The sequence below is a fragment of the Procambarus clarkii genome, chromosome 53 (genome assembly GCF_040958095.1).
Source record: "Procambarus clarkii isolate CNS0578487 chromosome 53, FALCON_Pclarkii_2.0, whole genome shotgun sequence".
Lineage (NCBI taxonomy): Eukaryota > Metazoa > Arthropoda > Malacostraca > Decapoda > Cambaridae > Procambarus > Procambarus clarkii.
In genome coordinates, this window is record NC_091202.1 from 30,192,685 (window position 1) to 30,213,439 (window position 20,755).

Consider the following 20,755-nt stretch of genomic DNA (forward strand, 5'->3'; position numbering starts at 1 on the left):
GACGATGATACGTTTTTGATACACAAAATCAGGGGGGAAAAAATCGGCTGTGTTGCTGTTAACTCTTTCCTTTCACAGTTCATACTCAAATGTTCTGAACTTTCTAACAAAGGTGACCTAGCGTAAACCTACCCATCCTTTTCCTCTTTTCTTGTAATTTTCTCTTTTTTTCTTCTTTTTCTTTTTCCTCTTTTTCTTACGTTCCCATTCTTACTTCTATTATTACTCCTTTACACCTCTTTATTACACCTATCACATCTGTACCTTTTGCCTTGATCTTACCTTCCTCTAAGATTTTCTCCTCGTCTCTCTCTTGCCTTACTTATTGCTCGTACCCCAATCGTTTCATTGCAATAGAATTGATAACGGTCCAGGACGGACTGAAACATCGTCGTCTCCTCATTTTCTGGTGTTGAGTTTGCTTTTCAGTATACACAAGATAGAGTATACTGTTTCAGCTAACTGTTGCTGCATGCTTTCCTTAATAAATGACGATTCATGATGGTCCTTCATGCAAGAGTATATTAGCATGCTGCTTACACGACACTGGTAACCAAAACACATTGCGTAGGAGTGTGTTTACTCACTTAATTGTGCTTGAGGAATTGAGCGCAAGACCCCGGGCCAACGTAGAAGCTACATCGAATGACCCTACGACAGGAACGGAAGCAGTTAGAAGAGTACAGAAGCTGCCAACATGTCACACTCTATGTTGATACATTTAATACCTTATTAATATCGCCTATGTAATTTCATTCATCCATATGTTACCTAACCACCTCACCATAAAAGGTTATTAACAAGATGCTAAACACAGTAGATTTTGTCGTTGAGAATGTAAGGAGAGACCTTACGAAACGCATCAGTAAGCGTCAGATACAAGTAAATAGTAAAAATGAACTTTGGAGAATTAATTTTTCAACTTCCTGCTTCGGTGAAGAAAAACGTAAGGAATATCGAGAAGTTTCGTGCCAGAATCATAAATCTAAAAGTTTTTGTCGTTTGCTATGAAATATGTTAAAAAAAAAGATTGCTACGAATATATATATATATATATATATATATATATATATATATATATATATATATATATATATATATATATATATATCTATATATATATATATATATATATATATATATATATATATATATATATATATATATATATATATATATATATTTCACATTCGTAACAGGCAAACAGGAATATATTTCTTCAAGACTCACAACAAGATGTTCTCGCGTTAATCGTTGTTTACAGTGTGATCTTAAGCGCAGCCACGGTTCGTGAAGCGCACTTAAGTACTCTCCCGGCACCAATTACTGTGCCGGGGAGAATTTAAATGTCCACAGGATATGTCTGAGTACATCTTAATATGAACATGATGCTCTTATGAATTGCTTAAGTCCAAGAACAGTCTAGGAATATGGGTGATATTTAAGGAAGATAGAGTTTTTTTTGTGTGTGTGACTCGTTGATTAATAAATCATGTGCTTGATCTTAGAGCATTTTCATTTAAACAATATATTTTATCAGTTAAGTAAATCACTTGAACTGGTAAGTGTCGATAAAGTTGGCGTTTCTATCAATTATGTCTTTCAGGACTCGGTATGTGAGTAGTGGAAAAGGAGACCCTGTAGAGTGGATTAATAGGAGGAGAAAGGGACTGAAGAGTTGGCTGCTTCCCATGAGGTAACTTCCTATTAATGATATCTTCGACCAGCCCCAATTAATTAACCTAATAACAAACGTACCAGCCCAAGCAACCCTCCTAACATATCGAATCCGGTATATAGCCAACCATACTTATAGCAGTAGGGAGGCTCCACATACAAAAACAAATAGGTGAAGAGTGGGACGTAAAGGGGTGAATAATAAGACGAAAAAAAACGTACAAAGTAAATTCAAAGATTAATGAGGTGTAATGGCCGCGTCATGTTGAGCAGTGTCTTCTATGTTGGCATCTTTAATAAACACACACACATATACACACACACACACACACACACACACACACACACACACACACACACACACACACACACACACACACACACACACACACACACACACACACACACATATATATATATATATATATATATATATATATATATATATATATATATATATATATATATATATATATATATATACAAACAGTAGCCGTATAAAAATAGTTCCTTTAAGGCGCGTTCTTTTCTCGGCTTGGTGGAAGTAGGTTGTGTGTATCTAGGGAGTGTGGAGTGACATAAAACTCGCCCAGAGGTAACCACTGGTCAAGTCCACTACATTGGAATGCATGACTTAACTCTGCACACTACCATCTGCCTTCTATATCAGGACGAAATACAGTCTTTTAAACTCCTCCATGAAGACGCATTTTTACAATTACTATCTTAATGTGATGATAAACACCAACTTCAAACTAACTTTTTAAATCTTAAAAGACAGTGACAAGTTAGTCGCAGAGCTCTCAGTTCTCTAAGAAAAAGAAGTGAGACTGGTGGTTGTCACATAGACCCATAGCTAAAGTAGGGATCATTGAAATGTAAGTCCACATAAAGAGACGATAGATTCAAATACCTCAGGAAAGCATCAGATACAAATATAAAAGGATGAAATGGTTAAACCAGTCTTTTCTAACACATTCTAACATCTTCCTGTCACAAAGTGTGTTATCGGGCATTAGGTATAGTTCTATACCCAGTGTGGCACCCTGATATATATATATATGTGACACTTAGAGAAACTGTTACCTGTTACAGGTCTAAGTAACACATCCGTATGAGCTGCCAAGTTCAGTGGAAGTTACTGAATACAAATCAATCAGCTTCAATGCACGAGCTACTACAGACGAACTCATAAAAGACTTCTGTGCTTAGGTTACCTATCCACATTCTATGGAAATTTGGATCAGTTTGAAGGGAGAGAAAAAAAATGACAATTAAATGTTATCTCTAAGTCACACTTTGGCTCCCTGTAGTAAGTTACACCAGCCAATAGCTACACTGTATGTCCTGCTGAGGCCATATTTGATATCTAAAAAAAACTGTACTCAATTATCACTCAAATCACTCAAATAACTCAATTGATGTCGCAATTAAATAAATATGCAAATAAATACAATTTCCATCAAGTCTGTGAACGAGAAAATGGTATTTAATACAGTATTGTATTTTGATGATAAGAAGAAAAACACCATCATTGCTCTACTCTACATGAGTCAATATGGAATAAAAACAGAGCCAGAATGAATGTATAATCTCTACAAAGCGATAAGCGCCGTGGGTGAGGGTAGAAGCGATATTTGTCAGGGGTCTGGGAAACGAGACGATATATTGGAGTGCAGGGAACGTCAGCCAGGGCGAAGATTAACGATAAAAATGACAAATTTGATGGACTAGCTAATGTTGCCTTTTATAAATCGATGTTTACGGTCCATGTGGGCACAAATGATGTGATATCAGGAGGTTATGAATTGCTAAAGAACTTGTCGAAAAAAAATGTTCAATGAAAATGGATGATTAGTTAGCTCAGTAAGTTACAGTAATATGAAGTTAATTGCCGGTTAGTATGTTGGGAAGAGGTCTTGATATTGTTGGACAAAGATCTTTAAACGGTTTAGCGTTGATAGAAAGTATTCGCTCTTTGCGAACATTACTTAAATGCAGCGGAGAAGGTTAAGTTCAACATTTGGATATGAAAAAAAAGATATCCACCAGGGACATTAAAACTTTAAAGGCCAGCAGATAAATGTTATTAAAGAGAACCTACTAACCTTGCTGCGTTTACTTGTCAGGCTAGTAGCTGGAACTTTCTAGCCAGGCTAGTAGCTAGAACTTTCTAGCCAGGCTAGTAGCTAGATCTTACCAGCCTGACGACTGGCTTCATCTCTTGTGCCAGCCTATAATCTCTACGTCTAGAGGTGTAGTTGAACATCTCCTTTTAGACTTGTGAATCCTATTGACGAGCCAACATCCTCTATTTCCCTTCTAATTTTGTAAATCATCTTTCTTCTTCTCACACAATTATTCCTGCTGTCCCTTTGACTCAACTGTATTTTATATTCCGGCAGAGTTCACACGTTCTGGTTTTTCGTCAAGTACATTCCCTCTACATGTCCACCCACTCAGGGCTCTTTAGTATTCTGTATGTGGTGATCAAACTTCGTTTTTCTATACTCCTCTTTTGTCGTGAGGAATGGGCTCTTGTACTCTATCCTCCTAGCTCTTACCCCAAGGCTCTGGTTCCAATAGTTGGCTAAACTTTGAACTTTCTTGTTTATTTATTTGCTACGTTATGTGAGGGCTTTTTTGTGTGTGTGTGTATGTGTGTGTGTGTGTGTGTGTGTGTGTGTGTGTGTGTGTGTGTGTGTGTGTGTGTGTGTGTGTGTGTGTGTATGTGTGTTTGTTTTTTGTGTATGTTAGTTTTGCTTCCATCGTTTAGAGAATATCTAGTTTTTTTATCTACTCAATACGTGGACATTTATATAACAATATTAACCATCATATACATACATATATATATATATATGTATATATATATATATATATATATATATATATATATATATATATATATATATATATATATATATATATATATATATATGTATGTATATGATGTATATGATGTATATATATATATATATATATATATATATATATATATATATATATATATATATATATATATATATACATACACCAGAAACACATACACACACACACACACACACACACAAATAAAAAAGTATTTACAAACACGAGCCTCACTAAAACACAGCTGAGTGAAAACCTTGCATCACTTCACATTGGGGGAAAAAAATAAAACCATGAAGGAAATCGGACCCAAGACGAGAAAAAACACCACTACAGCCAGAAGAAAAGCAAATTTACGTATGAGAATATTAAACACCTCGACATGAGAGTACACATCATCGTTATGCAAGGATGAACAACTCCTATGAACCAACACTACGACATAAGATCGCTAAACCTTTACAATCGGAGCTCCTGGATAATAAACAAAAAATTACAAAGAAGTTGCGACTACAGAGAGAGAGAGAGAGAGAGAGAGAGAGAGAGAGAGAGATAAAGACAGAGAGAGAGAGAGACAGAGAGAGAGAGAGAAAGACAGAGAGAGAGAGAGAGAGAGAGAGAGAGAGAGAGAGAGAGAGACGAACTGACTGGTATTTAATTTAGACAAATACGGTAGAAGGATATTGGCAGCAGTGAGAAAGGTTCCAAGAGATAGCGAAGCAGGAACAGAGATAGAGACAGCTGATTCAGACAGAAAGTAACAATGAGGTAGCAAGAGAGACAGAAACATCAGAATTATAACAGAGACAGAAGCCGTAAGAGAGACACAGTAACAATGAGTCAGTAACAGAAAGAGACAGAAACATAGGGACAGCAACAGAAAGGGAAGAAAGCAGCTGTGACAGCAACAGAGAAGGAGCAACAGAGAAACAGGGGAAATAATAACACCAATTTGTCCAGATCGTTACAGACACATCAGTATGGACGTCAGTTGACACAGACACATGCCATGTCTGCGTCTGAATGTAACGAAGTGAATGTACCACACACACATATACAGCACTCTGATATCTGGGATTCATAGTTGAGACACCTAGGCATATACCCCTCAGATGTACGAGACTGAGTGTTGTCACACATAGACGTACAGAAAACAAACAACTTGGACACACAGTTGGGACATATAGTCATATAACAACTAAAATGTGGCGACATATAACATATAACAGGCATATAACACTGGTGTATTTTTAATAACATGGATACATGCGGCAATGGGACAACTGAACAAATGGGTTTTATCTTTGGCAAACACCCTAAGAAATTAATTATGGATAAGGGAACACCCCAAACAACTGAATTTCGAATGTGGTAAAGACACAACACTGGAATATCTTGACATATGACATATAAATATTGGTACCATAGAACATTGGGACATATATATAATCAAAATTCTGATACGGTGACAAATAAAATTATCGAACCAAGAATGTTTGAAAGTGAGCAACAAAAAATATAAAGTAAGAATGGTTGGAGAGGAGAACTATCAGGAGAAAATTAATATTTAAAGGCATTGCAAACAAGCGACACAAAGCCACAATGGGAAAAAAACAAGAAATGAGTAACACTATTTGATTAAAAAAACTGTGATAAATTATGTGATAAAACCTATATGATAAAAAACACAAAGCATAGAAAACAGGAAAACGACAGAAAAGACAAAATTTTGAAACACGAATAAGCGTGAAAAAAAAATGTTAGACACAAAGAATCACTCACTGTTTGAGACACGTTTCAAACACGAGTCAAATAATATGGAAACCAGACTGCCTCACGAGGCCAAACAGACTGGTACACAAACACAACCAAACTGGGGAGACATGAAGACAAATACTAAGATACAAGGATTCACCAGGATACACCAGGATATAAGGGCAACCAGACTGGGACACGAAGACATCCAGACTGTATCAAGAAGATAACTAAACTGGGACACAAAGACAAGAATAGAACTCGAGAAAAATATAACTGGGACACGAGGACAGAAACTGCACAACTGGACTGGATCATGAAAATCGTATATTTGGGACTTGATGTAAGCCAGACTGCGACATGATATATCCGAGGATATGACGTTAGTCTGATGATGACACCACAATCTCTCGCTGGTCGGGAACTTGGACAAAACAATAGATTAAACAATACTTGGATCAAATAATGCTCAGTAACTCTTGGGCATATCCCTCACTAACTTTAATTCGACATTCTCGAGTCTTTAACTTGATAATTTTTTTATATACTATTTCTTTATATCTTTAACTGTCTGTGTATCCAGCTATGTCATTTTTTTATTTTCTCTGGGTCATTAAAATGTCTTCATCCTTCTTAAGGAAAAAGGTGAAAGAACTGAAGTGAGTAGATGTTATTCTACATCACCTTACCCGAAACATGATCACAAATTCTAGTTACTTTGATGAATGCATTAAAAATTACATTAGAAATAAACTTTTTTCGTGCTAAGCTACAAGCATTTTTTGTAATAGGATTAAGCTAGAACCAGTTGTGTTCCAGAGACTTCACATGGCTCGTCGACTTTACTTCACGCATATCAACACATTCTGAATGAACAAGTTTCATATGCAGTTAAGTTTTAGAATGAATGATCGTTGATTGTTTGATGTTTTATTTCTTCAAAGTTGCCGAGCAAGCATGGGGTTGTTGATTGCTAAGCGCCTTGTGTTGCAATTGCATACTTCAGATTGACCATAAATTCTGGTCTCGAGAGGAATCCTCGTGAAGATTGGGCTTATAAATAACAGTAAGTTTACCAACAAGGTGAGTCAGAAGGGCCTGACGCACCTACAAGTGAAAACAAACAAATATTTTGCAACCACTGTTGTCGAGAAGATATGAAATGCATCATGGAGTTGCAGGTTTCTTGGGTGCATTCCTTCCAAGGCTCACTATGTGGCTCATGAGGATCAATCAAGAGTCAAACTTCATCATATAGGTGTGTACCTCTCCGCCATATACCACATTTTTTTCATTCTTACATATACCTGGCCCAAGTTAAATGCTGTCAGTGCAAACATCAATCATTCTTCAATCATATATATAATCATCAATCATCATCAATCATCAATCAATCATATCATCAATCATATATATAACTGAATGTACATATGTCTATGGATCCTTTTATATGCCCCCCCCCCCTCTCTCTCTCTCTCTCTCTCTCTCTCTCTCTCTCTCTCTCTCTCTCTCTCTCTCTCTCTCTCTCTCTCTCTCTCTCTCTCTCTCTCTCTCTCTCTCTCTCTCTCTCTCTCTCTCTCTCTCTCTCTTCTCATATCATACATTTGCTCCTGGTGCTCACAATATTGGTTGTATAGTAAAGACGCCTCCAACCCCAGGTGTAGAAAATAAGTTATGATAGCGGCTCATCCTTACCCAGGTGTAGAGGTAGTGGTGTGAGAATAACTCCTCCTCCCTCCGGTTCAGGAGCGTTGGTTTTGACCAAAGGGCCTTCACCACCCGGAGCAGTGAAGGTACTGGTGCTGAAAGTACCACCTTATCAAAATCCTGATAACTGCACCTTCCACACCCATTATCCTGATAACTGCACCTTCCACACCCATTATACGATTACTAGACCTGAAAACAACCCATGCTAAGGATGACAACACCTCCAGTTGATGAATATGGTGTCTCTCTCAGCAGTTTACAACGGGTCCGCTACGTGATGCAAGGAACAACGGGACCGCTACGTGATGCAGGGAACAACGGGACCGTTACGTGATGGAGGGAACAACGGGACCTCTACGTGATGCAGGGAACAACGGGACCGCTACGTGATGCAGGGAACAACGGGACTGTTACGTGATGGAGGGAACAACGGGACCTCTACGTGATGCAGGGAATAACGGGACCGCTACGTGATGCAGGGAACAACGGGACCGTTACGTGATGGTGGGAACAACGGGACCTCTACGTGATGCAGGGAACAACGGGACCGCTACGTGATGCAGGGAACAACGGGACCGCTACGTGATGCAGGGAACAACGGGACCGTTACGTGATGCAGGGAACAACGGGACCGTTACGTGATGCAGGAAACAACGGGACCGTTACGTGATGGAGAGAACAACGAGACCTCTACGTGATGCAGGAAACAACGGGACCTCTACGTGATGGAGGGAACAACGGGACCTCTACGTGATGCAGGGAACAACGAGACCTCTACGTGATGCAGGGAACAACGGGACCGCTACGTGATGCACGGAACAACGGGACCGCTACGTGATGCAGGAAACAACGGGACCGTTACGTGATGGAGAGAACAACGAGACCTCTACGTGATGCAGGAAACAACGGGACATCTACGTGATGGAGGGAACAACGGGACATCTACGTGATGGAGGGAACAACGGGACATCTACGTGATGCAGGGAACAACGGGACCGCTACGTGATGCAGGGAACAACGGGACCTCTATGTGATGCAGGGAACAATGGGACCTTTCGCCCTGTACCGGGTGACACCTGAACCGATACAGCGATCAGTTTAAAGAGGCCGGAGACCAGAATGAAGCTCATTTTATTTCACCATATTTTTTTCTCTCATATGTATGCCACACTGTTCCATTAATAGTCACTTGTTTATATTGGTTGTGTATTATTTGGGTTTATATATACATATACTAGATTAGGTATACCGGCGGTGCCTGGGTCTGTATGTCTCTCTGTGTCGTCCTCTCTGTCTCTCTCTCTCTGTCTCTCTCTCTCTCTCTCTCTCTCTCTCTCTCTCTCTCTCTCTCTCTCTCTCTCTCTCTCTCTCTCTCTCTCTCTCTCTCTCTCTCTCTCTCTCTCTTTCTCTCTCTCTCTCTCTCCCCACCCTCTAACCCCATACATACCAACTCCGCATAGAAAGCACTCAAAGCGTGCAAGAAGGGTCTTAAACCCTCAAGAGGCATTTATGTCCTCGGTAGAGACAGCCGCAAGGCACCATGACAGAAGAGGCTCCTAAATATTCCCAGGCAACACGTTCACCATGTTATTAGTTACAGGCCTTGGCCCCACACACACACACACACACACACACACACACGAGTGTATGACAAAGGCAGTGAGACACGCACGCACACACACAGCACACACACAGTGAGGTGTGTGTGTGTGGGGCCAAACTCACGAAGGATATTGCATAGATAGAAACGTGTGGAGGAGCGGATGGTTTAAGCCACTGTAGCTATTAACTGGAATCATCATTCTTGTAAAATTTGATATTAATACTTGTGAATATTAAGGGACTATCCAGTTGCCCGAGGTAAACTGGTCTTGAATCTCTCCACACAAAGTACAAAGTTCAGGGAACTTAAATCAAAGATAAACGCTTCCTTGTCAATGGATTTCATGATATTTATTATCCCCACCCCCACCCCACTACTTCCGTTCATCTCAATCGTGTCCTGTATCACCTCACCTCAAGCGAATATAAGCCTTGGCAGAGAAAGGAAAATTTGTCTTTCAAAATGTAAGGAGTACCTTGCGAAACGCTTCCCTAGACGTCACATCATAAATATAGTGTGAAAATGAACTTTGGAGAGTTAATTTTCCAACTTCCCTCGACTGTGAAGAAAATCATGAGAAATATTGAGAAGATTCGTGTTAGAATCAATTATATAATAATTAAAAACTTTATATAATACAGTTAAAATATATAGTATTTAAATATATATTTCACTACACAATATATATCTTCAGTGTTTAAAAATATCATCTATCAGAGTGCATCAGCTATTTTCAGCCCACCAGTGCACAAGACCTGGTGCACAGTGCTCCTTGTGCACCTCACACTACAGCACACTCGTCAACATGCTTCCCCCTCCCTCCCTAGTCTCACCAGACCTGGTGCACAGAGCTCCTTGTGAATTATCATATATGTTACAAGAAAATATATTTACTCTTTTTCCTCACAAGACGCCTTTATCCTGCCTTATCCCTTGCTTCATTTCGTGTGTTATTCATCCTCCTTCTCCTCTTCCTCTTTCTCCTCACGCTTCTTTACACATACAGTATGCCAAACCCTCTTTCTCCCAAGTTTTTCTCTTCTCAATCTTTAAAATTCACTTGAATACACTTTTCTCATAGTCCACCATAATTCGTCCAGTTTCTCTAAACACTTTAAAAAATATCAATTGAATGTATTGACAAAGAATGCATATTCAGTTCAAAATTATTAAACAATATTTTTTTTAATTATTAGAGTACTTTGATAAGTAGCTTACCTTTGCTGGTATTGGTAGTGTAACTGTCTGAGGTCTTTATTGCCAAACTAAAGCAAACAACACATTATCTGATTATTAATGGGTTATTTTATGATGTTAATTGATGATGGGGAACTTATTCGTGTTATTGAAACATTATACTATGATACTTTCTCTCAACTTTCAAGCCACTATATTATCGAAGACATATGTCTTATTTCCATTCTTAATTCCGATAAATAATGGCATATAGAAATGCATATTATCCCTTAAGATTCAACAAAATTAAACTTGAAATAAGTATATGCGTCTGGAATAAGAATATGTACCAGAAATAGGTGAATGAAGTATGTACATTTATATGCAATAAATATCATAAGTATATGATACAGAAAATAACCTCAACATAGCATTTCTTTAAATTGCTGGTTATTAATACTTCCAAATTACTACTACAATAAGTAAATAATCAAATATTGAACCTGAATTCTTTATTGAACCTTAGACGACGAAGATTGCTAGATGGAGGAGGAAGAGGAGAGAGGCCAGGGGGAAGGAACGAGAGGGCTAAAGGAAGGAAAGGCAGGAACGATAGGGCAAGAGGAAGGAAGGAGAGAGACGAGAGGGCAGGAGTAAGAAGAGGGAAGAGTGGTGGCAGGAGGGAAGCGGTGTAAGTATGAGCTCTCAGTGTGAATAATTAAATGACCTGGTTGAGGAGAGTAAATGGTAGCGGCGGCCATGGTACAGGAGCTGGGAGGGATGCTAGGTAGGAACTAGGGAATGCTGGGCAAGAGCTAGGGGATGCTGGGGGGAGAGTTAAGGATTGCTGGCGGCATTGTTCTGTTTGGGGAGGCTGAGAGTAGCAAAGTTACTTATAGGAATGTGAGTAGCCTTGTAATGCTGATGTTAGTGGGTTTGTAATGGGATGTTAGTCAGTTTGTAATGGGAATATCAGTGGCTTTGTAATGAGGATGTTATAGTATTGTAATGGATGATGTTATTGACTTTGTAATGCGGTTGTTACTGGCTTGTAATGACGTATGTGGATGGCTTTGAAATTGGGATGTGAGTCTTAAAAGTGCATTGAAGAATGGGTAACCTATTATGGGAAGGAATTACCATGTGTTTGAAGGAGTGGAATGAGAAATAAGAAACTACCAAAGGCTAAGGCATTCCCGCGAATGCCCTGGTTTGCAAGTCAAACTTCTATCTCCCGATAGTCTAAGGGGATAGGGTATCGTTCCATTTCAATATCTTATCCCAACGTCTTGTCCTCCTAGCCCTTCCAAGCGTTCTATAATTACCCTGGCTAAGCGCTTTCTCCTAATAATTATCTAACCTTGTCAGCAACAGGGATAAGTAATGAAAAAAAAACGAACATCGCTTTGTTAGAGGTCCTCTTCTAGGTGATGATACACTCTATAACTTCACGATTAACGAAGATTAATGTGATTCATTGCAAGCAATGAATCACATGCAAACAATACAAGATGGGCAGCACAACATTGTGTTTCTCCTACAAGGATTAAACAGGTAGTTTGAAAGATGCTTCCATTTATAATAATCCCAGAGGGAGAATAATACAATATGTAAATAATTATATATAAATGGGGGCTTACTATTTGTTTTAAATTAACAGTGTCTGATATATAAATAGAATTATCTAATACATTCCAGTTTTTATATATCATTATCTATAAAACAGAATGTCTGTCTGTCTGTTCGAGGCAAGAAGATTCACAGCGCTCCTTGTACACGCTTCACCAAACTTTGCAAACAGTAATTGATGTTAGCTACCCGTAAGAGCCTTAATAAAATTTGATGATGTAATCCTGTTGCCCTCCGAATGTTTGGCTTATACGTTAAATCTTCGTGAATATGGTACCACTATCTGCTCGCTGGATAGTGGTCGTTCAACTCGCTGGGTTTACCCAAGATCATTTAACTACCCTGTCCACCTGCCAATTAATGTTCTAAATTTCTTTTCAAAACCAGAATGTACAAAGGAATTAGAGTGTACTAATTCTGAAACTTGAATTAGAACCTGTTTTAGTGACACGAATGTTGAATGGGTCGTGTTCATCGTCAATGTGTTAAGCAGATGATGGACCGGGGAAGGACTACCCGATTCGGAGGAAACAGATTCAACACCAGCATCCAAAGCACTCAAAGTGTTCCTATATTTATTGATAATAATTACCCAAGACTGCTAATGTCTCTTGAGTTTTTAAAGTCTTTCAAACTGTAGATAAATGCTACAAACCATGAATAAAAAGAGTTTACCTCACTCGGTAATAAAAAGTTAATAGAAACTCAACACAGATACAAATAAAAGAGAAAGAGAAGTATAATTGGACTAAGTTACTCAGCCTTTGTTCACGTATAATCGTCACATTATGTTTCCCCCTCATTAAGACTTTGGTCGCTTCCCCCCAGTCAACTCGTTTGTATAATTTATTTCCCCTCAACTGATGCTTCACTTTATAATTAAGAGCCTGTTACGTGTTACTTTTAAACGACTTAGAATTCTTTCTCAAATCTTTTGAGTCCATTGTAAGTGTTCTCGAGTTTTGTCTAAGTCTAATTAGTATGCTAGTTTACTTAATCTGACACAAATGGATGATGATTCGGAGAATAGCTGGGCACTGATTCAGTCTGAAAATCTGGGAGACTGATTTACAATTAGCATGAGGGACACTGATTCTCTCACACATAGCAGATGTGGGGAACTGATTCATCCCTGCAGACATGAAATTCTAATTCACCTTACTGACGTAGGATACTGATTTAGCCCTACAGTCGTGGAATACTGATTCACTAAACCGACGGAGAATACTAATTCACCGTACAAATGTTGAATGCTAAAAGTAATGATATGAACACACAAAAATCACAAAAGCGTGATGCATCAAATGAACAAATCCACAAATGTTAAGAATCTTCGTCTGGGATCCTCTCGGACGTAGGTTCGAACCCTCGTCACGGCCCATGTGGATTTGTTCATTTAATGATATGTATATTCACGACTGCTAATTATTCACACCAGTTGACTATCACTAATATATATAAACAATCGATGTTCACCTTCAAATTAATATTTTTCTAATTAGTGCAGTTTATGTGAATGTGAATAATGGAATATTTGTATCTTTCTGATCGAAAATTTATTCAGCTACAAAATATTTCAATTCAGATACTAATTTAACTATTAACTATTTAACTATTTAATTAGTAACTAATGGTTACTAATTTAGGAACTTCATACTTGCTATTTTTTCTCAATTATATTACACTCTAATTATTATTACAATAACACATTTCATTTAATTAGTTGAATGCTAGATTGTTTAGTCCACTACGGGCTCACCATAGCCCGTGCTACTTGGAACTTTGTTCCAGGTAGCGAATCTTTAACAACAACAACAAGCTAGATTGTTTCAACCGATGATAGAACATAGAAATGGGTGAGCTCGATTGGGTATAAATAGAAACTACTTTGCATGGAAATGAAGCTTCCTGCAGAGTCCTTTATTATTATTTCTTCTTTAACGATTCCTTAAAGCTCCTACAGTAAAACAATACGAAAAGAAATCATACATATGTAATGTATCAATAATAAAACCAGAAGAAGCCATGAGGATTCAGGATCCTTAGAGGATTCAGGATCCTTAGAGGATTCAGGATCCTTAGAGGATTCAGGATCCTTAGAGGATTCAGGATCCTTAGAGGATTCAGGATCCTTAGAGGATTCAGGATCCTTAGAGGATTCAGGATCCTTAGAGGATTCAGGATCTTTAGAGGATTCAGGATCCTTAGAGGATTCAGGATCCTTAGAGGATTCAGGATCCTTAGAGGATTCAGGATCCTTAGAGGATTCAGGATCCTTAGAGGATTCAGGATCCTTAGAGGATTCAGGATCCTTAGAGGATTCAGGATCCTTAGAGCATTCAATGAAATCACAGATTGCATTGCTTTTACTGTGTCGTGGTGTGGTGGTCAAAGGTGCGTGCTTGGGCAGTGTCCAGTGCATAGGTTCGAATCCTTCGCTTGGCTCCAACTGATTTTCTCAATGAAAATCTTAAGCAAAACTATGGTTGGGATTTCCTACATAAAAATTAAGTTACGTTTGATCCAGAGCGCCTCAAATGGCGACATGTAACGTTTGGTGAAGATTTCCTAAATAAAAACCAAATTATGTTTAATAATTTGGTTTTGGGCTTAGCGAATATGAACCTATGGAAGGTTACTATGGCAGTCACAGAACATTGTTGACCAAAGAAGAGATAATGCAGAATACGTTGAAAACATTAACTCAGGAATATAATTATTTGAGTCACTAATAAATTCTGTGGGAACTGTCATCATGTAGAGCCCAGTACTAACGTGGTATATAGAGCCTACTAGTCAGAGATACTGTACTCTACAGTGTACACTGTAATGTACACTGTACTGTATTGAACACTGTATTGTACAGTGTCAAGAAATGGTGTTGAACCCTGGCTCAGCAGGCAATGAGCACAAGCTATATCGAACCCCAGAGAGCAACCCAAACTGTCGAGACAACTAATGATATCCAGTATCTATAAGCTATTGATAGCAGCTATTAGTGGAGTTCCATGATAACAAGTGGTTGGAATACATTGCTATCAGGCACTGTCGAGTACACCTGCATAATTTGTGTTCTATAATAATTACTTTTTTTACCACTACTACTACTACTACTACTACTACTACTACTACTACTACTACTACCACTACCACTATCTCTGATGGGAATCAATACATTTTTTACATTTTTTTTACATGCAGTTTCTATCATCGGGTTTGGGAGACATTGCCGAAGATTCTGAAGAGAATATTTTATCATACAGCAGCCGTCATGTCATGACAAAAAAATCCGTAGGAGTACCGGTCTTTCTTCGAACCAAGAGTGGAAAAATCAGCCATGTGACGCCACGAGACATTCCACCAATACCTTCCATTTCCTAGTACGACAGAGGTGTTGGGGGCCGAGCGAAGTTCCATTCGCTCTTCGACTGTGGGGGGAAATGGAGTTGGATAGAGAGAGGTGAAAAGGGCGTGAGGTTGGAGGTGGTTAGGAAAACTAGTTTTTTGTTGACGATTGTGTGGGGGGGGGGTGATGAGAGTGGGAATGAGAGAGAGGGGGTGAGGTTAAGCGTAGGGAGGAAGGAGGAGAGAAGACGAAGGCCAGAAGGAGGGAGGAGGAGGAGGAGGAGAATGACATGTAAACACCTAGGAACCCGCATTGAAAAAAAAGACTCATATGAGGCAGCTTTTATTTATATTTAACCCATTCATATTTCATGTGCATATATATATATATATATATATATATATATATATATATATATATATATATATATATATATATATATATATATATATGTTGTACCTAGTAGCCAGAACGCACTTCTCGGCCTACTATGCAAGGCCCGATTTGCCTAATAAGCCAAGTTTTCCTGAAATAATATATTTTCTCTAATTTTGTTCTTATGAAATAATAAAGCTACCCATTTCATTATGTATGAGGTCAATTTTTTTTTATTGGAGTTAAAATTAACGTAGATATATGACCGAACCTAACCAACCCTACCTAACCTATCTTTATAGGTTAGGTTAGGTTAGGTAGCCGAAAAAGTTAAGTTAGGTTAGGTTAGGTAGGTTAGGTAGTCGAAAAACAATTAATTCATGAAAACTTGGCTTACTAGGCAAATTGGGTCTTGCATAGTAGGCTGAGAAGTGAGTTCTGGCTACTAGGCTAGGTACGACATATATATATATATATATATATATATATATATATATATATATATATATATATATATATATATATATATATATTGTAGTACCTGGAAGGCATCTCTTCCATTCATGATCTCTCTCTCTCTCTCTCTCTCTCTCTCTCTCTCTCTCTCTCTCTCTCTCTCTCTCTCTCTCTCTCTCTCTCAACCCCCTTCACCCCAAGCAGCGGTCCAGTGCGACGTCTTATACTTTAAGACGATATAGCGGGGCGGGAGAAAAAGCACCTCCGTGTGGAGTGATGGAGGTGCTCTACGGGCTGAACACGGATGTTCCTCGAGTGTTTCACAAATGCCTGCCGGATGTTACACAGGTGTTCAACTGGGGCTCCGCGGGGGTATCTATGTTGTCGTTTTGAAACTCATGTGACAGGCTTCGTTTCTCTATGATATCTAAACGTGAACACACAATTTTTGACAGATGATGTTATCTGGACATTTTGCTTCTTCAAGGGACACATACTCCCACATATGCTCTCTGGAATGATTGTGTCTTATGTGTAATCTCGGTTACATGTAGTCAGATATTTTAGCTATATAATGCTCTGCAATTGCTCTGTTAAGTTCCGTTCTCTGGACGTTTTCACATTGCACATGCAACCTTGCGGCTCTTGATCATATGATTCCTTCCTCGTATTTCTTATTCTTTCACTCTCTATCCAATAAGTTTCACTATTTATTATTTTACATAACAATAATTCTGGGATTACAATTCCCTTACTGTCCTATATTTTACAGGTAATCCTCCACCACACCCTTACAGGTAATCCTCCACCACACCCTTACAGGTAATCCTCCACCACACCCTTACAGGTAATCCTCCACCACACCCTTACAGGCAATCCTCCACCACACCCTTACAGGTAATCCTCCACCACACCCTTACAGGTAATTCTCCACCACACCCGTACAAGAAATCCACTATCACATTCTTTGAATGTGATAATCCCATACCATCCTCTTCCATCTGAACCAGCAAAGACCTATTTATGACCCCATGTCCTCGAATGCCTTTTCCGCCCCCCTTCTGGTCACCTTTTCCAATCCCAAATACCATTACCACACCCAGCCCTCTTCCCCATATAACTATTGCGCCAGATTCAACACACTAGCAACAAATCCAACCGCATTCCCTGATTATGTCCTTTTCAAGACCCTTTTATAAACGTCTCCTCTTCCCAACATCCAAATCCGTTTATTTTCCAATCCACACATATCCTGTTTCCTCTCCAAGCACCAACATCCTGTGTTATCCTAATACTCCCCTATCCTACATCATTCATTGTGAGTGATCTCTTTTCACTATTCCCCAATATCTGCTCCTTTTCTGAAGTCCATATATCCTATACCCTCCAGGTCTGCTTTCCTTCCGTTCACAACATCCTCTCTTCTCAATATCCTCAAATATATGTGTGTCTTCTCCTCCTCTCCATTTCCCCTGTCTTCAACAGAGACAGAGTTATGTTCACCTGTCCAGAATCTGTAAGTTTTCTCCTGTTTCTCTCTTCCATATTCCTTACACCTCTCTCTCTCTCTCTCCCTTATCTCATTGCTTCCCTGCCCCCTATCTTCTCTTCACTCTCTACCCTCTTTTTTTCTACTGAATATCCTCTTCATACAGTTGATTGACTGTTGAGAGGCGGGACCAAAGAGCCAAAGCTCAACACTCCTCCCCCCGGTGAGAACAACGAGTTGAGAACATCATTTCCTCACTTTACTGTCCCATCTTCTACTGTTATTAATTCCTTTCTCCCTCATTTTCTATCCCCTCCTCATCTTCACCTTCCTCAACCCATTCCATCCTTTACATCCGGTATCCTTCCCATCCCTGTACACATACTATCCCCCCTCCCACCCTGTATCGTCTTTACCTAAACCTCTGTTCTACCAGTCCCCCAGCCCACACAGCCCTTCAGCCCAGTCCAGCCCCAAGCCCTCCTCAAGCCCACATCTTTCCCCAGACCTCTCAGCCCCCTGCCACTGCTTCCTCCCCTCCCCCACTTCCCCCCCCCCCACACACACACACGTATCCGGCTCTCATAGGTGTCCGTCTCGGGTGAAGTTTGTTGTTCCCGAGGGAGCTCTGGCTGCACCACAACCAAGAGGAAATATAACCTCCCTCACGTATGCTTTTATGAGGATAATGCTGTGAGGAGGCGAGTATAGGACGCAGGTATGTGGGGCAGGTGTGAAGTGTGGGTGGGAAGGTGTGGATGAGGCGTTTGGGTAAGTGTATGTATGGGTCGTGTGGGTTGGACGGTGGGTTTGGGTGGGGATAGGTGTGGGTGGTTTTGACCATTCAAGTGCCAGACTTAGGCAACATGGATCACAGCAGGACGCCGAAGAACCAGTGACACCCCCAATCCCCCTCAAGGTCTCTAGGGAGTGGTAGGATAGAATGTGGAGTCCAGCTGACCGGATGTCTCTCTCCCACATGCATGTTTCACATGCATTCACCTGGCGTTTTTCTCCTCATTAGGCCGTCTATAACCCGTCATTCGGGCTAAATAACCTCACTCACTCCCAGTGTACATCCTATAATCTGCTCAACTCCCTTCTGCCGAACCTCGTGCATCCACACAAGCATAAATATGGGAGGCAAGGATACTCCTTACTTCTAATACCCCTTACCCCAGGCACTTCAGCCATAGCCCGACGCAATATCACCGAAGGATCTCACAAATGTTCCTGATAACTGGCCTGATGTCCGGAATTGGAACACGTAATCCCAGAATGACCTCCACTGTCTGTGAGCGCTAGCAAAATGTGCCTAACATCTCCTTAACAACTGCCCCTCAGTGAACCACTATCATTCCTAACTCAGCCTCTGCAGGGGTCAGTCAATAAATAACAAAGCAAAGAGGGACACAGAAACAAACAGTTCATAAAACGGTAATATATTAAGTATAAGCACAAGAGTTAGGATCTTTTAGTCTTTTTATACCGATTTGACAGTTCGTTATAAGCACACAAGATTACCAGTTACGTTTGTAGCCTCTTCTCAGAATTACATTTAATAGGTCATTCGGTCCACTATACACTCAGCTGTCTTTGGCCTTTAGAACTAAAATTCTTGCGTTAGTACCTAGCATTTCCTGTATCACGAAATAAATGAAATAGCCAATAACTCTCAGTAAAAGTTAATGAGGCTCTCTTAATTCGGCCAAGTACTTAGTAATCAATCAGGGGAAATAAATTAATATCACTAGACCTCGCTTGTCATCTCTTAAATCACGCAGTAATATTCATAGACAAAATAATCACCAAAGAAAATCCGATATATATACACTACTTGATCGTAACAGTAATTGGTGAACAGCGGGATTTTTTTTTGACGCGATTTTCACTAAACAATTCGCTGAAATCAAGTTGTTCCATAGTAAACAAGTTCACAATAACGACCAGGGTGAAGATCGTGTATATTGAGCATTCCACAGTGTCAAAGTCAGCCCTCTCGAGCACGCCACAGAACTCGAATTTTCCAACTTAGACGTAACTGAGACCATCACTATCGATGCAGACCTGAAAATTCATATATTTCCAAGTCTCTTCGGGGCCCCTGGGGACCACGCAGACCTTGTTATGGCCCCATGACATCCCTCTGAAATTCCATTACCATCAAGCCAAGTTTGTTTGAATTCCTGTTAACAGAGTCCAAATCCATACACGACAAACGCCAACGTAAACACACTTTTGGTGAAATTTGTTTAGATTACATTTTATTCAACAGGAAAAGAAAAGACATTTTTGCAGTAAAGGATTACGTTATGATGAATATATTTTAGTCGTCACGGGGGCACCATTTTCCTCCTGCAAACAAAAAAAATAACGAAAGCCCTGTTACCATGAGACGCATTCGGCACTTTCTTCCAAAAGGCTTTCCATAAATGTGTTGACAGCCGGCGAGGGCTGACCAGTAACGTGTGACCCCACTCGAATCCCTCCCAAACTCGTTACAATAACACGCGATCATTGGGCAGAACCTAGACTTCCTCAGACCTCTTAGATACGTGAGATCTGGAGGCTCCCCCCTCTCACAATTCACTCCCAAGGCCGGCCAGTGTAAAATGGGATCATTGAGCGCCACCTTCCTCCCACAGCTTATAAGAAGTAGCTTGTAGTC